Below are 16394 nucleotides of genomic sequence, written 5' to 3' on the forward strand. Positions count from 1 at the left end.
CTAACACTGATGGCAAATGCCAATAAGGCCTTGTTGAAGAAGAGAATAGTAAGTTACCAATAAACAGTTTGTCTCTGAGATGTAAATGAAATCATGAAACCATACAGATAAAAAGGATCACCATTGTTTCTACTGTTCATAAATGAAAGAATGCAAGAGTCATTTACAGAAGAATCTAGAAAAAAATAATGAAAAGAGTGTCAATGAATTTCAAGACTAAGGATAAATACACAGCGACCACAGACGTTTCCAATTGTCATTGTTTTTCTTTTAGTACTCCCATTCCTTATTTTATTGTTTCATTACCTACCCTGAGAGTTCTTTTTATTATTTTTTTTTCGAGACATTCACTCTCACTACATGCAAATGTGCTGCCTTTTCTGAGATTATGACACCCAAACTTAAGTGGAATTAGTGGTCAGAGCAGAAGAATAGGAGCCAGAACTGGCACCACCTACTCCTAGTTCCACCCAAGAGTCTGCAACATCAGACAAGACACACATGTTTTTTCTCTGCCTAATTTCATGTGGCCTTGAGATATTTCTCGATTCAAAGAAGTATTGGCAATATTTTATTTGTATCTGTAGTACAGCCTGAGCTCCTCAGAAAGGCATTGTGCAAGCAGACAGCTCTCTTGCAATTAGCTGCCTTCCTCACCGCCCTTTTCTAACCACCTTGCAAGTACTGTTCCTGAAGTACATTTTAATCACGTTAGAGCCTCAGGTGGTTGCAGTGTATAGAAAGACGCAGAAAAGCATTTTACACAATGCTTGCCACATGCAATGCGCAAAGTAATTGCTAAATAGCACTCAGTACTCAATAAAGACGAAAAGCATTTCCTTCCATGAAGCCCTGCAGCTGAGGGCCTGCATCCGCCAGGCCTTGTCAGTTGATTTCTAAACAAAGATAGGAAATGGCTGTATCCTAATACTTCATTGTGGCCATATGAGTCAGAGCTTTGGAACTCAGTATCTATTCTTCACTCTTTTTACCAGAAAAAAAAAAAAAAAAGAAAGAAAGAAGAAAAAAAAAGCTGCAGATAAACACTACAGGCTGTCCAGATAAAAGTTTGCTCAAGAGAGATGCCTTGGTCCTTAACTTCATCCCCACAGCACCACTCCAGGCCAGCAGAAAGCCTCTGACACTGAGCCGAGTGTGGCAGAGAGTGAGCAGAATGGAGGGAAGGTGTGCAACCTGATGAGGGGACCCTTGCCCTCCATGTGCAGCACCACCCCTGCAAACACAAACATCAGAAAGTTGTTCACAATGGCGGTTAGGGTAGCCAAACCACAACAAGTATGCTGACACTTATCAGTTAGCATGTTTTTTCAGGGTTAACAGATACCTTTTTACAAAAAGCAAAAGCATGAAGAAACAGCGGAAGGTGTGCCAAAACCACACTGCACAGCTCTGACCCTGCTTTTCTGACCAGCTTCCAAAACTGGTTGTGATGTGGATGGCCAGATTAAAGGATGGTACTGTTGAGTGCTGATATGGCATACTACTGACCCAACTTCACAACACTTAAGAAACTTTGGAAAAAAAAAAATATAAAAGAGTAACGGGAGTTTGTTGTTGCTTTACACAACTTGAAGTCATTTTAGCCATGACAGATAATCATCTCCCTCTGAAACAGAAGAACCCATAGATCTTAACAGGGAGGTGGAAGAACCCACAAATCTTAACACAGAAGTAGGAGGAACAATAGTATGCTCATTATCTCAGAAATGTCTCAAGATGGAACACAAGAAACCTCATTCCTACTCAATTCAATTTTACCTTCTCTGAGGTATCTGTGATGGCTGCAAGGTTTATCAAGGCTAGACCTTAACCTTGCACAACATACCACCATCAGATACAGGGCACCTACTTCACCTGTGCAGTAGCAACTTAACTTCCAGTAGGACCCCAGTCACAAGGTCCATTAACAAACATTATTAGAAGGGAGTGAAAGATGAAAAAAGAGTTGGTTTAAATGTATTCTGCTATCTTTAGGATTGGTATTTTCTTACTGTCATTTTTACAATTTGAGAATTTGTACCACTGTCCCAGTGGTACAGTAAACTTCATTTTCATGAACCATCACCAGCAATAAAAACAATGACATTGTTCTCTTTCTGAAATGTTGACATTTTAACTTATATATACATGAATAAATAATTATTTGATTTAAAATATTTTTATATGATTTTATATGTCACATTCATGACATTTTAAAATCATCAGTTTTTCCATTTTTGAAAAAGAAGACTTAGTTTTTCCCTATTTTAAGCAGAGAGATTTAACTCTTCTGCTTTTCTTAGAAAATTTTTACCTACCTGTTGTTATCCTTACATCCACTACTCTTACCATATTGATAATGGACCTCTTGCTCACTTGAATGCATATCACCTTTTTTTCTGACATCTGATAAAATGACAATTACCATCCACATTTTTATCATTTTTCAAAGAATCAGATTACACTATACCAGCCAAATATGGAGTATTTAACATTATGTAATGAGGACTGTATGAAACTACCTCATGCTTTGCTAAAATATCAATAATCAGAACTGTTTACAGCAGTACAAAAAAACTGTGGAGAGCACAGTTTATAAAACAAAAAGGGAGACGTACTCTACACAGAGGAAAAGTTAAAAGTAAAATGCAGTAACAGCACTATCTCGTTACAAACACTTGGCAGTGTGTCTAAAGCACCATGGTCAAAGGCATGATACAGTATGTGTTGTGTCCCTGCCAGAAGCACTCGCCAGCTCCAAGCTTCTCTAGCCATCATCACCACCTCATTTGGCAATGGCTCCAAAGACTCAGTTCATCTCCTCTAAATTTACTCCACATGAAATAGACACAAACTTACTAGATCTGTCCTGTGATTCACCCAGCGAAAAATAAAGGAACACTGGAAAACAGCAGTACGTACGGCATAAAGCTGGGCAGCTACAAAGCCAGTTGCATTGTATCATGAAAGCGCACTTGTACATCATGTCCACATCCTGTTTTCATTTTAAAATTTCAGTGACACTTTTCTTTATTTGTCTTCCTTTCTAAGTTCCTCTAGTTTCTCAGTCCCCCGCCTTTTTCCATGCTGCTACTGCTGCTGCACTGGACACAGAAGTAATGTGTTCGGGACAGATAACACACAGCGTTTTGAAAGGATGAGGGAGGCAAAAGGGCACAAAGAAAATTAACTGACATCTCGTTGATTAGAGGTTGAGCTTTGAAAAGTCTGGAGGCTGTATCCCAGTTTCCTCAGAGTTAACACCAAAATTATTTTCTCAGATCCTCTACAGCAGCCTGCCAAAGGAAATTAATGAATTCAGGCACACTGATTTGAATTTACTGCCTGCTGTATTTCTTAAAAAGAGCATGCACAAACTGGAAGGAGTCTTTTCAAGCAGCTGTGGAGAATGTGAGATTCATTTTTCAGCAAAGCTTACAGTTAGTGTTTAACTACTCAGTAGAGAGAGGATAGCAAACAATCTAAAAGCCAACCTGGTGTGTTCTAGGCATGGTGTCTGCAAGATTTAAGTCAAAATATCTGAGAGCGAAGCTGTTATGTTAACAAAAATATTTCTATCCACATTGCTATTTTAAAAATTTCCTTGAAGACATCAAAGTGGCAATTTCTTCTATTGTCTAGTAAGACCACATTGAGTACTTACACTAAGAAGATGTTTCCTTCTCAGTTTTAACCCTGCAGATTTCCTTGGGTAAACAGGACTAACACAAACGGAGAGCTATATGCCAAAAGCCTGACACTGAAAAGTTTTAAGGATGTACAACTCATTACAAGCTCCCAGCGTAATTTCAGACAGAAAGAGAAGGCAACAAAAGCATAATTCTATCTCCATATTGTAGTGAAGGAGACAAAAACATTATTCAGAAGAAACCTACAATAAGAAACATCTTTGAAAAGAAGGAAGGAATTACTTTGATTTGAGTGTGTAAGCACCTTCATAGAAAGAAAATAGCAGGTCCTAAAGGATTCCTCAATCTAAATGTGAATGGCATAACAAGAAGTGCACAGTGAAGCTAAACAATCTCTATTTAGCAATAGCAAGAGTGACAAATTGTTTGAACAAACTATCAAGGGAAGCAGTGCATAGCAGTCTCCAGACAAGTCTGGATAGCGTTCTAGAAATGGACTTAACAAAATGCAAGTTGCCAGGCCAAAAAGAATTGCTATTGGGTTACACTGAGGTCAAAGGATCAAAAGTCCCTTCTTCATTAGACTCCATTTATTTGTTTTCTTAAAAAAAAAAAAATAAAAAAATCAGTCTAAAAGATTTATTCTTTAGAAGAAGTAAGTGTGCCAATAATTTTAATTCCATCTTATTGCATTTGATTTGAACTTGACTCTTAGCATTGTTTACAGAATCATTCCCGTATGAAATGTGGAAGAACTGACTCAGCGCAAAAAATTCTGTAATCCAAACCAACTCCCAAAATAACAAATTTTAAGACACGTTTCTGTATCTCCTATAACTTATTTATTTCATTTATCTAAACTCTAAGAAGAACATTTTTGCAGATGGTGACTATTATTTTTCACTGTCATCAGAAAGAGGAATGATTTGACCAGAAGACTCAAACATTCCTGTCGCCTATATTCTGCCTTTTCTAAGAGGTGTGACCCTGACTAAATAACTTAACAATTCTGCTTTAATTTCTCCGTCTGTAAAATGGAGATAATGATACTTATTTACATATCTCTGCATGTAATGAGGATTAGCTAGTGTTTTACGGTGTCAGGAAGTTGAAAAGACATCCTAAAACACGTACTTTGACTGATGGAACCATGGATACCATCTACAAATAAAATTATTTTGGAGAAAATGTCTTGCAAACATCACAGACAGTTACATCGTAGAGGAAATCTAAAGATTTTATTACTTTCAAGGACACTCTGTTTTAATTCTTTTCAAGAATGTCAGGGAAATACCAATGCAGCTTCTGAAAAAATGACTCAGAGTGGCCCCACATTGTCAAAGTACTGAGGATTTCAGGATTGAAGCCCTCCCACCTTTGCATAAACTTTGTGGTAGTCATGAGTCTTTCTCTTGTTCTGTACATCAGATATGTGTACTGGGGAAAAGAAAAAAAAAAAAAAAAAGACAGATGAAAGCCAAGTTTTAATTTAGAATTTAATAAAAATTGATTAAGCATCACAGAGCACAAACAAAGCTGCTCCATAAATCTCTCAGCTCTTTTTGTGCAAGAATGAAAGAAAACACTGTCTGCTGAAGCAGATGACAGATGCTGGCTTAAAGATAAGTATTATTTATACTTCTGTACCAGATTTCTTCTTATGCATATCTTATCATGCATGGATATACAATCAACAAAGCAATTATTCTGTATCAGTCAAAGACCCTACAACATACTTTACTCCATGGGAATTTATTTTGCACAGTTCATGGTTCAGTAAAAAATGGAGAAAGAAAAGTTTCAAGAAAACGTTGAAATTACTTCTGATATATACTTTCACACAAGAATTGACATAAAGAAACTGAAAGCTGCATAGTTATGTTCAGAATTGCACTGCTGTCTTGCAATTACTGAAGAATATCTACAACATCTGCAAATATTGGTAATTGGGCAAGTTTTAATAAAACTAATTAGTCCAGGTGATTCTTGCACAAGCCATTCTAATAATCTCTCCCTTCCTTGCAAAATTCAGATCATCTGCTTACCCGCCAACAATGGGTGTCCTTTTCAGCATTTTCTAGTATTATCCTGAGTATGAACATATGTCTTTGATATAAAGCGATTAATTTGTCCATGAGCAAAAAATAAACTTATCTTCCAAGTTCCAGTGCCTTCTCTTTTTCAGCAGTAACCCACAGAAACATATTTATGGCTTAATGGTAAAGGAAAAAAATAGCACAACCTTAAGGTAAATGGCTGAAGCAAGCATATATTTACTTCCTGCAACAATCTACCATAATTTATTGCACAAGAAATGTTGAAAAACACAAATATAGAAGGCAAAAACCACAACATACAGACACCTACATCATAAAGAAGAATGAACCTGGAGCACCTCTCTTTTGAAGACAGGCTGAGGGAGCTGGGCTCGTTCAGCCTGGAGAAACGAAGGCTGTGGGGTGACCTCATTGCAGCCTTTCAGTACCTAAAGGGAGCCTACAAACAGGAGGGGAATCAACTCTTTGAAAGGGTTGATAACTGCAGGACAAGGGGAAATGGTTTTAAGTTGAGGGAGGGGAGACTGAGGTTGGATGTCAGGGGAAAATTCTTTACAGAGAGAGTGGTGAGGTGCTGGAACAGGCTGCCCAGCGAGGTTGTGGATGCCCCATTTCAAAGCCAGACTGGATGGGGCCCAGGGCAGCCTGGTCTATTATTAAATGTGAAGGTTGGTGGCCCTGCATGTGGCAGGGGGTTGGAGCTTCATGATCCTTGAGGTCCCTTCCCATCTGGCCATTCTGTGACTCTGCGATTCTGTGATTCTTTGATTCTGTGAACCAAATGAATGGTTCTGGGATCATTCATGGCAGTTCTTCAAAATTGCATTGGCAAAGGACTTAAAAGTTATCTCTTGAGGATTAGAAATGTACATCTAAAATAATGATCATAAATCAGCTGTTATACTGCAGTACTAGTTCAAAATATGCATTCAATTTCTCTTTTCATGGATTATGGATTCATGCACTACAGCAGGATATCAATTAAAGAACGATAAATCTTCATGAGATTCTACAGTACTCTTCTTCCCAGTAAGGCTAAACCACACAGGAAAGAGTCTGTCTGAGAAAAAAACAAACCTCCTTTTTAAAATCTGGCTACTAATCTCTTTTACTAGAAGTACTTTGATAACAAATGCTATGATTGATATTGGAGTAAACTTGATATTGGAGTAACACTTGAAAACAGTGCACATAAATATATCTTTCCTCAGAACAAACAGCCTGATTCTTTTTTTATTCATCCACAGTGAATGACGCTTACAAATATTGACTACAGCATTTATGGGATTCATACAGTTTTGTGTTCTCGCTTTTAATCAAGAATGATGATGATACCATACTGTTGTTATGCTTCAAACTGAAGAGCTGTTCTGGGATAGAAAGGCAATCAAAGATTTAATCTGAAATGCCACTGAAATAAGTACAGGTGTCTCAAGAAGAGCCTGCTGTTTGCATTCTCACTGTATTTTCACAAGTGAACAAGGCATTAGTGTCTCACTGGTATGTTGCATGGGATGAAAACGCAAGCCCCCATATGATAGAGCTACGGCATCTCCAAATAGCACAATGTCCTAGCTGTCAAATAGATTTTAAAAGGACTCATCTCTGAGCACATAGGTGACGTAAGTTATTTACAGTGACTGATTGGTCAGACAGTCAAACACTGCTTGCTTGGCAGTTACTAGAGGCTATTGCTTAAAACAAGTTTAAGATTAAAGTTACTCTGAAGGTTTAAGAAGTAAGGAGGCATCCAGAAGAAACTACAAAACAAATGCAATGTTTGTATTCTAAAAGTAGGAAGAAAACTTGCAGAGGATTTTTCTGTAAATCTGATTTACACAGTGAAGCCCAAATATTACATTCACAGCAGAAGGCAGGATGGTAGAATAAATACAGGTGGAATTTTTCAAAATATTCAAGAAACCCCTTGCATATATGTGTACGTAGGCGCACAGACATTCTGATATCCTCAGAATCATAAAATCATAGAATCCTTAGAGTTGGAAGGGACCTATAAGAGTTATTTAGTCTAACTCCCCTGCAATGAAAAGGGGCATATACAGCCAGAAAAGGAGCATATACAGCCAGATGAGGTTGCTCAGAGCCTGGCCCAACTTGACCTTGAAAGTCTCCAGAGATGGTACATCCACCACATCTCTGGGCAACCTGTTCCAGTGCCTCACCACCCTCACTACAAAAGACTTTTTCCTTATATCCAATCTAAATCTTCCTTCTTTAAGTCTAAAACTACTTCCCCTTGTCCTGTCACCACAGACCCTGCTAAAGAGTTTGTTCCCTTAATTCTTTTATCTCTCTTTTGGATACCAAAAGGCCACTATCAGGTCACCTCACAGCCTTCTCTTCTCCAGACTGAACAGCTCCAACTCTCTCAGCTTGTTCTTGTAGAGAAGGTGTTCCATCTCTTGGATTTTTTTTGTGGTCCTCCTCTGGGAACGCTTCAACAGGTCTACATCTCTCCTGTACTAAAGACTCCACACCTGGACACAGTACTGCAGTTAACCTTTGGATTTCTCTGCTTGCCATTTTCTTAATAGATATGAAAATAATTTTCAAATGCAACAAAATTGAAAAAACAGCTAACTTCAGTTATAATCAATGCAAAATGTGCCAACTTACAATAGATAAAGATTTGGCATTGTCATTACACATGTAACAGATGAAATGAAAAGACATTCTAGAACAATAATCTTTTATGTTTATCATAGTTTTCATTGAGAGAAATGTTCATAAAGACTTCTATCAACTTCATAAAATTTGCTTAAGTTCTTCTGAGTCATGATACTAACACAGTTAACTGTCTAAAAAAGACAATGATGCATTTTAAATTATACCTACTCAAAGAAGAATGTGTCTTGGAAACAATCTCTTTATAAAGCAAGATGTTATACAAAATGCCTGCTGCAAAAATATTTTCCTACAGGTTTTATTTCTGAACTTCCTTGCTTTTGAGGAGACAATAAAATAACAGTATCTCTACCAACTGCCAGCACCACCCAATAAGCAGACTTTTCATTAACATAATCCTTCTTGTTTTTATTTACTCTGTTACACTTCTGATATCCAAACTCACAATAGTCTGGTTTTTAAAACTATACAAACTATTAAATCTATTTAAGCCCTTTACCCTGAGTATCCATTTTTTTTTGTTCATAAAGGACATTTCAAATGTCTTGGAAGAAATATATGCGAGTACATCTGCCATAATAGAATCATAGAATCATAGAATCATAGAATCACAGAATCATAGAATCATAGAATAGGCTGAGTTGAAAAAGACCACAATAATCATCAAGTTTCAACCCCCTCCTATGTGCAGGGTCACCAACCACCAGACCAGGCTGCCCAGAGCCACATCCAGCCTGGCCTTGAATGGCTCCAGGGATGGGACATCCACAACCTCCTTGGGCAACCTGTTCCAGTGTGTTACCATCCTTGGTGTGAAAAACTTCCTCCTAATATCAACCTGTTTCACTTTAAAACCATTCCTCCTTGTCCTATCTCTATTCACCCTCATTAAACAGTTGTTCCCCCTCCTGTTTATAAGCTCCCTTCAAGTACTGGAAGGCCACAGTGAGGTCTCCCTGGAGCCTTCTCCAAGCTGAACAATCCCAGTTCCCTCAAGCTTTCTTCATAGGAAAGGTGCTCCAGCCTTCTGATCATCTTAGGGGCCCTCCTCTGGACCCGCTCCAAGAGCTCCACATCTTTCCTGTACTGGGGGTTCCAGGCCTGGACACAGTACTGAGGACCTGCCAAGAGTTGAGTAGAAGGGAACCCTCTCTCACCTCCCTCTCCCTGCTGGCCGCTTCTTTTCTAATGCAGCCCAGAACACAGTTGGGCTTCCAGGCTGTAAGCACACCACACTGCTAGTTCATGTCCAGCTTCTCATCTACCAGGACCCCCAAGTCCTTCTCTGCAGGGCTGCTCTCAAGGAGATCTTTTTCCATTTATATAAATACCTGGGCTTTCCCTGACCCAAGTGCAACACCTTGTACTTGACTTTGTTGAATCTCATTAGGTTCTCATAGTCCCACTTCTACAGCCTGTCCAGGTCCCTCTGGATGGCTTCCCTTCTCTCCAGTTTATTGACTGTCCTACTCAGATTGGTGTTGTCTGTAAACTTGTTGAGGGTGCACTCGATTCCATCATCTATGTCACTGATAAAGATGTTGAAGAGCACTGGTCCTCTTGGGACCAACCATCGGAGGACACTGCTTATGACTGGCCCGCCCTGACATGGAAACATTGATCACAACCCTTTGGCTGTGACCAGCCAATCAGTTCTTAACCCATCAAAAAGTCCAGCCTTCAAATCCATACCTCTCCTATTTTGAGAGAAGGATGTGGTGAGGGATCATATCAAAGGCCTTGCAGAAGACCGGGTCAATGACATCCATCACTCTTCCCCCATCCACCAAAGCCGTCACTCCATTATAGAAGCCCGCCAGATTGGTCAGGCATGATCTGCCCTTGTGAAGCCATGCTGTCTCAAATCACCTCTTTATCTCATATGTGCCTTAACATAGCTTCTAGGAGGATCTGCTCCATGATCTTCCCAGGCACAGAGGTGAGGCTCATCAGCCTGTAGTTCTCTGAGTCTTCCTTTCTCCCTTTCTTAAAAATGGAAGTAACGTTTCCCTTTTTCCAGTCATCCAGAATTTCACCAAACAGCTATGATTTTTTCAAACATGATGGAGAGTGGCTCAGCAACCACATCAGCCATCTCTTCCAGAACCCCAGGATGGATATCATCTGTCCCCATTGTCTTAAACATATTCAATTTCATAAAGAGGACTGGCACTTGTTCCACCATTACAGTGGGACAGAAACCACTCCCCACAACCTCACCTAGAGGCTCACGGTCCTGGCCACCTGTGAAGCCTGAGGCAAAGCATTCATTGAGTACCTCAGTTTTTTCTATGTCTGAGGAAGCCAGCTCCCCGTTACCTTTCATTAGAGGGGATACACTCTCCTTGGCCTGTCTCTTCCTGCCTATGTACCCGTAGAAATAAATACTAAACATTCTGGGTCTTCCAAAGAGTTGAGTTTTCTTTTGTCTGTTTTACTTTCAAGAATGTCTGCAATGTGGAATCTTAGGGTTTAATCAGCAACAAGTCATATTTTGTTGAAAAAGTAAAACAAACCTTAAAAACTTCAAAGAAAAACTAACCTAATGGCATTTCTTTGAAATCTGGCAAGAAGGACAATGACAAGAAAAAAAAATTAAAATGGAAAGTCATGCTTCTTAAAATTAAAATGTGCAGCAAATGAGACAGAAATGTCATCCTTACTCGTCAGTGTCTTCTTCAACAACCGTTGTTCAAAGTGAAGCACAGTCAGTACTGAGCTGCTAAACAGTTAATCTCCATTAACTCTGCTAAAGAGCAGTAGTGGCAGGCTGCCCATCATTCTCTTAGACAGAGCTTGTCAGAGAAAGTAGGGCAGCTTGTCCAGCCCAGCAGTCAACTGATTACTAGTGAGCTCAATGGGGCTCCTGGCCAACCCCTGAGACTGCTGCCAGCCCCTTGGGTATTCAGAGGCCAAGATCCAGTGTGGCTCACTTTGCCAGAATCACATGATGTCAGTACTGCTTTCTCCTGACCAGAATAACCAGTCATTCAGGTTGCTGCAAATGGTATGCAAACAAATGGCATCAGCTCAGCAAGGCTTGTGCTTGCATAAGCTTCCAGGGGTTAGGCACACAGGAAGGTGCAAGGGTGAGCGCGTCTGTTCAGGCCTTCTGCCATACTGACACAGAAACCACCACAGCAACTGCACCCCCATCCCACTCTGGAAAGTACATCTGTACATATTCTTACAGAAGATTACAATAGATCAGAGGTTCTGGTTGAGTGGAGCAGACACCAGGCAGATACTTATAGCCACGTATATGGAATGGAAATGAAACTCTCAAAATAAGTTAGAAGAGAATGTATATTCACTTAACACCTAAGAAAATTCAGAATTGAAAAGAAATCATGAATCTGATGTAAAAGTGATATGCTTTTCATAAAGGACTTATCTACCTGCAGAATGCACTCCAGCCAACATTGCCCCATCCACTTTTATCTGGGATACTCAAAGTCATACATCATAGTGTAGATATGCAAAGCACCTGCAAACTGAAATGCAATGATCACGAAGAAAGAGAGTTCTATTTCTTTCCCACTTTAAAAACTTGTAGGTTCCTTAACAGTACTCCACTGACAAGGCAGCTTAGCTGGTAAACTTAAGATTCTGAATTCAGTCATTGCCTGGTTGAATCAAGCTAAGCTAAACAACTCTTTTTCTGCAAAATACAGGCGTATTTAGAAGGATAGTCCTCTGGACTTCATGGAGTATAAGCAGGAGGAAGAATGAACAATATGAACAGAAGGAGAAAGGCTGATGAGAATAATCAGCATCATTACAAAAGTGTAAACCTGTAGTTACCATTCATCTCTATCTTCAGCTGGAAAAGTTCATTGCTTCACAGAGCTGCAGGATAGGACAGACATTTAATTCACAAAGGAAATGTATAGAGAAATTATCACTCCAACATTTGGTTTTCAGGGACCAGAGAGATTATCACAAAGCCAAATTCTGCTCCCTTTGACCTTTTTTATTAGTATCTTTGTATCTGATGCATAAGAGGCAGAGATGCAAGATATAAATCAACATGAGCAAAGTAGTAAAATTGTCTTTAAACAATGAGCCAGAGCTTCAGGCCCAACACAGTTGCTCTAAATAGTTTAGGAAGTCAGAAATTCTCACTTTGAGAATTTCACTTATTTGAAAAAATAAAATAAAATGAAATAAAATAAAATAAAATAAAATAAAATAAAATAAAACAAAATAAAGGTATCTGGCTGACAAAGTAATCATGACAACATGGATGAATGAGAAATGCAGGTGGCGTTAAGTGCAAACACAAACCCATTTGGCTCACATGCCTGCCCCTGAAGACATGTGCCAGTGTCTGACTAAAAAAATGCAGGGACTCCCTTTTGTTTGGAGCACCACAGCCAATTTCCAAAGTAGGTCTAACAGTCAGTAACTTCTCTGCTTTAACTCATCTGTGTTCACCCTAGTGTGTAACTTTCTGGAACTATGAATTACATACAGAAATTTAAACCCCAGCCAATAATCAGCAGAAGCACAGCACTTTGAAATAACAACAGGTGTGTTTCTCAGATTTCTTTGGCATCAACAACACCTTCCTCCCCTACAGCATTTGAGACTTTTGACAAGTGACCCCCCCCTACTCCCCATCTCTTCCCTCCTAAGAGAGGGTGTTGCGTTGCACTTACAACATCCATTTATATTAACTTGAAAAAGAAGCTACAGACTGTGAAAGGAAAACAATCTGTCAAATTCCAGAAGTTAAAAAAGTAGCAGTGCGATAATAATGAATAGAGATAAGAACTGTTACCCATTTAATTTGCAAGACACAGGAACAAAAGCAACACTTGGTTTGTTTTAGGAAGAGTGAATTCATAGAATGGAATCATAGAATGGAATCAGAATGGCTTAGGTTAGAAGGGACCTCAAGAATCACTAAGTTCCTACCCTCCACAGCAGGCAGGGTTGCCAACCACTAGATTGAGTATTAGACCAGGCTGCTCAGAGCCCCAGCCAACTTGGCCTTGAACACGTTCAGGAATGAGACATCCACAACTGCTTGGGCAAACTGTTCCAGCACCTCACCAATGAAAAAACTTACCCCTGACATCTAATCTAAATGTCCCTTCCTTTAGTTTAAAATTATTCCCCCTTATCCTATCACTATCTATCCATGTAAAAAGTTGATTTTGCTCCTGTTTATAATCTCCCTTTAAATACTGGAAAGACACAATGAGGTCTCCCCAGAGCCTTCTCTTCTCCAGCCTGACCAAGCCCAGCTCTCTCTACCTGTCTTCATGGTAGAGGTGCTCCAGCCCTCTGATCATCCTTCTGAACCTGCTCTGGACCCCTTCCAAAAGTTCCATACTCTTCCTGTGTTGGAAGCCCCAGATGTGGATGCAGTACTCCAGATAGCAAAGTAGAATTCTGCATGTGTTTTGAAATTGACACTGAATATTCTTCCAGCTGCAGGCAATGAGGTGCACAGTACATTTTCTTTCAAATCATGTTAACAAGGTGTAAACCAGACAGCACCAGAGACTGACAGATGAAGGATGTTTTTCAGACTAAAGTAGAATACTCCTGAGAGAAGCACAGTACAATAGCTACTCTACATACAAGGTAAGCACATATATGACTGACAAAAGTTAAGAATCAGCTCCTGCTGGCAAGTTCGATCCAAACACTTTAGCCTGATGTTTTTGAAAAGTCCAGCATTCAAAGCATGAAGCTGGCATTCAAGATTTCACTGACTCAGCATTCTATTAAATTCCACATATACTGATTTTTGTGCCTCAGTTTACCTCCTATAAAAGAGAAACAGTAAAATTTCTATATTCTCCTATAGAAAAATGTACATTTTCAAAGCAGTTTGATCTTCACTGCCACTAACAACTTGTTCCATGACTTCATCTGCTCCCATATGTTATGAAATTTCCCAATACTGAATACAATCTGTCATGTTGACATCTCTCTGACTGTACATATCTACTGCTGTCAATCCCAAAGAGAAGATTAATTTAATTAGTGGTATAATACTAAGGGTCAATTCCAGATTTCAAGGTCACTCTTCTTTTTAGTTCCTCTCATTATTCACTCGTTGGAGAAAAACGTAGAATAGTAGAATGTATACACATCACACAGAGTATATCTGCTTTTACTAAATACTTTCTTATTCTCAATTCTTGAATATTAAAAAACATGGTACATATTACAGGGCAGATTCTGCATTTGATTCAGCTCTCTTCTTTACCAGCTTTTTTTCCACAAAATTCCAATGTTAGCTTCACTAAACTGAAGTTAAGATTCAGGAAAATGGGGGAGAACTTTTTTTTGTTTTATTTATTTTACTTTTTTTTTTTTTTTCTTAAAACACAGACTTGCAAAATGTTGCTACATTCATAATCTACTGTAAGTTATTTTATTCTCCCTGGGTTCATATGGTAAGGATTGAACTGCAGTGAAATACCAGCCACATACTCTGTTAATACAAGCACACCAGAAAAGCAGTTAATTAATACTTTCTTCATGATAGAGACTCCATTACACCTCTCTCAAAATTTGCAAAAACAGGAAAGGAATAGAGATGGAATAATTGTGGCTGAAGGCCTTTCTAAAAACCCTACAGAGCCCAGCCATGGTCAAGAGTCATGGTAACAGAGTTAGTAGCAAGTTTCTCTTTTGGCACAGAAAAATAGACATTGTTTGAACTGAGAAGTCTCACAGGCACGATGAAACCAAAGGTTAAAAAAGATGGGGAAAAAATCTTTCTACCTTGAAATCCAGGACTGAAATAAACCTGCCCATTGAACACCCTGGCCTTTAGCGCTGTAGTAAACCAAGCAGCACCCTGTACAGATCTTCACAAGACTCCTGGGGGTCGGGCAGAACCAGGCAGCGCCGTGCCTTAGAGGTAGCACCTAAAGCTCCAACATGCGTCAGAGCGCAGGCAGTCTGCAGTGGGGGGAGAGCAGGAGCAAGCAAGTCCTCAGCAGTTGCTGAGGACCACAGCACATAGCAGAAACAAAGCGGCTGTCCCTGTCCACATCTCAAAGAAATATCCTGACATTTTAAACAATTCCATGGCAGGCATTCACAGGGCTGGGGAATCAACATACCCAGAGGTGGCAGGTAGATGAGCTGTCTTAAAGCACTGTATTTTTAAATCAGTTTTTCTTTTTAAGGCTGCAGCAAGATGGTCTGAGAGCTGACTTACTTTGCCTTACTGAGGCAAAAAGAAAAAACCAAGGAGCAGACTAGTCTCTGAAATTCCTCTTTGAAAGTAACTGGATAACAAGCATATTAAATTACATCCCTAATGAGATGATTTAGTTAGAGGCTCTCAAGTTTGTCATTTTTCATTTGTCTATGTGCTTTGTGGGGATGAGGCACCTGCCTCTACAGGAGCTGTGCTTCCTCCCTTTCCTTCCCCCATACATGCACCACTGCAACCCTGAAAGGATATTTCAATCACCACTTTGATAAAGGAGATCATTCTGGCATACGGGTGATCTCCTAGCAGATTAAGGATATTTACTTTCTTCCTGATGGATCATTCCCAGAGATACCAGCACAACACAACCTACGCAATTAGTTTTCACAGGTGGCTGTTTTGCCTCCAGTAAAACTGCTTTCTTTCTCCTCCTGCAAGTCATAGCAGAGCAAATGTATATAAAAACATTTCAGATATGAAATAAACACTTTCATAAAAGCAGCTGTGATGCAATGTATCATGTCTGTCTGACCTGAGTTATGGAATGAACTTTTGTTGCCAGGATCAAAGATGGTACAGAGAGAGAGAGTCCAGGACAGGACTGGGAGAAGATCGGGGCTCAGAATAGCATGGTGTAAAATAACTCCAAGTACTCAAAGGGTAAATGCCAGCTTAGTGCAGATGCACACTCTCTGTATACTGCGCAGTACAATCAGCACAGCCAGGCTGACTCTAACAAAAATTGTTACCATCTAGAGCTAACAATGCCAGGTTTGTAGATTAGACTGTAGTTAAACCCAATAATCTACAAGTCAGTTGTGAGATTTGAAAAATAAATTTATGGGACTTACAAAA

The 16394-nt window shown here is 39.4% G+C and overlaps 1 protein-coding gene across 1 annotated transcript in view; it reads right to left on the reverse strand.

Annotated features, from left to right (window-relative positions):
- Window positions 1-2879, reverse strand: part of NFIB (nuclear factor I B) — a 109111-nt gene extending 106232 nt beyond the window's left edge. The window contains exon 1 of the mRNA XM_042877374.1: window positions 2860-2879. The gene's annotated coding sequence lies outside the window, so the exon portion shown is untranslated. The remainder of the gene's footprint in view (window positions 1-2859) is intronic.
- Between the last annotated feature and the right edge of the window lie 13515 nt (window positions 2880-16394).

Source organism: Lagopus leucura, unplaced genomic scaffold, assembly GCF_019238085.1.
Source record: "Lagopus leucura isolate 7727_CA_CO unplaced genomic scaffold, USGS_WTPT01 Super-Scaffold_100018, whole genome shotgun sequence".
NCBI classification, from domain to species: Eukaryota; Metazoa; Chordata; class Aves; order Galliformes; family Phasianidae; genus Lagopus; species Lagopus leucura.